This window comes from Ylistrum balloti, unplaced genomic scaffold, assembly GCF_031769215.1.
Source record: "Ylistrum balloti isolate Yb309-2 unplaced genomic scaffold, AGI_CSIRO_Ybal_v1 Utg371296, whole genome shotgun sequence".
NCBI classification, from domain to species: Eukaryota; Metazoa; Mollusca; class Bivalvia; order Pectinida; family Pectinidae; genus Ylistrum; species Ylistrum balloti.
Window position 1 is genome coordinate 255,691 of NW_026782695.1, and position 3,129 is coordinate 258,819.

A 3,129-nucleotide genomic window follows, 5' to 3' on the forward strand; every position below is an offset into this window, starting at 1 on the left:
CACAACAATATTTCTTTTTAATATAAACTTTATTTCAGTCATTGACATATACATCACGACTATATATAAGAACAATCACATCTGAACTGGATTCGGAGACAAGTTTTTCAACTTTATAAATGTGTCTCCTTTTCTGAGGCATATTAATAAATGTCACACGACAAAAAGCAGAAAATTGGAGTCGCACACTTTGCATCACGTACTAGTAGATGTGGAAATCATTGGAAAGAGAAGTAAATAAGGAGAGAAAGTGAAAGTTCGATACTGGAGAAATAAGAGAGGAAAATTGCCTGTTCATGTATATATATATGTCAGGACTGTAACAACTGTGTATTGGACCAAAACGGAATAATCCAGATTCCTTTGAGCTATTAATGAAGTTTTGGACACATGGAAAAATTCAACGAGTTTTCATCATCCGTAATCCCGTTATCACCGAAGAGTAGTATTTCGGTTGAAGTATGAGAGTCAAAGTAAAACAAAAACAAAAAAGGCTAGCGAATCTCACAAAAGAGTCGGCAATGCCATAAAAGGATTACAAGAGCAACGTGGACAATTAATAAGGCAAAAATCTTGATTGGTGTGGAGATAGTAAAGAGTGCGTGTGGAAAAAAAAGAGAGAATTGTACCTAACCGTCAGTTTTCCAACAATAGATAATAAAGACATAGGCCTGTAGTTAGTTGATATAGATTATTTTTTCTTTTTTGTGCAGAGGAGTTACATAAGTAGCCTATCAATTTCTTGGAAAAAATACCAGATGCTAGAGATTGGCTGGAGCTTAGGAGGCTACTATATCAACAACTTCTTTAAGTAATCGAGGATTCACAAGATCGGGGCCCATAGCTTTAGAACAGTCAAGCTTTAGTATAGCATCATTAACATCAGTAGTAGTTACAATGATATGAGGACGAATATAGTTACCTTTCGTCATCAATGTTTGGAAGGACAGCGTTAGATTCATCATTAGATGACTGAGAATGTTTCTGAGGAAATGCGATAATTTGGCACTAGAAAATAAGTTATTCTTTTTTAAAGTACGTTGTCTGCAAAATCAGGCTTAAATATACAACTTTTAAAAACTTTAAGACTTATTTCCACAGGACATTTGAAGTCGAGAGCGGATATTACATTGTGCTACCACTACATTGTATATGATAAAGTGATTTTTTTAAATCTGATTTGTTCCCTCCGAATACTGAACACATTCTGTTTTTGTATTTTTTTCGCCAAAAAATGAGAGAAAAACAGTGCTGAAATAGAATATAACGAGAGTAAATTGATAATTACCACTAAATAAAGACACGCTTATCATTTTTAAGCAAAAACTCTTAAGAATGTATGGAAACTTAGCAGACCGTAACGGACTTAGCACGTCCGAATTCTTAAAAGCGATTGGGAAGATAGAAATCAAAAGAATACTACTTTCGGGAACTTTGTTCATGCCACAACCCAGGCGTGCTAGGAAAATCATCATCGGCTTCGATTACAAGACCTGAAATCCTACTTTTAATTTAATTTTAATGGGGTTTACGACCACTATTACGACCTTTCGGTCTTTCATCTGACGAGTATTGAAATCCTGCTTTTGAAACATTGCCAGAACTTTGTTATTTAAGGTACGGAGGTCAAATGGAGGTTTTTCACCAAATACTGGCTCTCCTTACATTTTCGTGAGTATTTCGCTGTTGACAATAATTTTCCACACAGTCAGTGGTGTCCTACCTTTTATACAAGTATTCTTAAATATTTTCAAACATACAGAAAAGACTTTCCAAAGTCTAACTTTGAGTCTGTTAGTACCAAAGAATTTTATGTTATCATATTATCTGGTTTCATTAAGCCACCCAGAATTGTAAAGTTTTTCCCAACTGTCAATTTCAATTGTGTTTTCCTCAATATTTTAAACAAGTTTTAGATACTTGCTCACGTGATGCTGTTTTTAAAATAGTTCTTGAAATATAACCTGTGAATTTTCAATTGTATAAATTTAGCGTTGTATCCTCCAAACATTGTACTTTTTGCGATAAATTTGAGACCATTCCTCACTTATTTTTTAATGTCCTTTCATTCAGACGTTGGTATCTCTAGTAAATTCCTGGATACACCAGATTTCAAACAACAAGATCCCTACTGATTCAGCACTTTGGCGTTTTCATTCTCCAGTAAGCCTCACTCTAAAAGTAAAGTCTCTCGTCCTGTTTCTAATGGCAGAAGCCTAATCGTCTATTTGACATATCCGTTGTAAGTATGACAAAAAGTCTCCTACTTCTGATTCCCTGGTCTGCCATTTCCTTAATAATGTTATTCTGCTTATTAAGACTGATTTTTCTTCCCTAGAACCATATTCTCTGATTACTGGTGTACTACTGACATGTTTTGCACTGTACGTGAGGATGAACTTACAGTAAATCTTCCATTGTGATCATTACGCCATATTAAATCTCATTTTGTTTGTATAGTTAATTTAACTTTTTATAGATACTCTGGTTAATCAGTAAACATCTACCTTGTCCATCCTACATTGTAGGGATAATTGAGCCTTACCGGGGCTACCGGTTTTGTACATCAGTTTCTGACGTCATAGGAGTTTGTCCTATGTCGTTTTTACCTGTATATTTGTAAACAAAATTTTATTAAACTTAAATAAAGATATGTCTAAGTTTGACGACATATTTAAATGAGTTATTTAGATATGCGAATTGGAAGTTTACCCCCAACTTTTTCCGGTCTACGCTTCATCAGAAACTAGGTATAAAAAAAAGTAATGAATAAGGACTGGAAAGGTTTCTGTGTTTGAGATCTGGGTGATTGTTACTGGGTGGGTGGGTGGTGGTTAATTTGTGTGTATCTGAATAGGATCATGTGTTATTTTTCAATATTGTTTCACGCGAGAACCGTTAGAATATGAAACAAATAGAATTATGGATTATTTGAGACGTAAAATGTAAAGTTAACATAGAGGGTCCCAAATCTCTAAAACTTTTGTGTATGGTGTTTACGTTATTTCAACAAAATTGAGAAACCGTGCCAGCTCTCTTGTTTACAACCTCTTTACAGTAGATCTAAGTAATACAGCTGACTGTAATAGATGTGGTAACACGTGTGTAGAATTTTACGACATTTTTTGT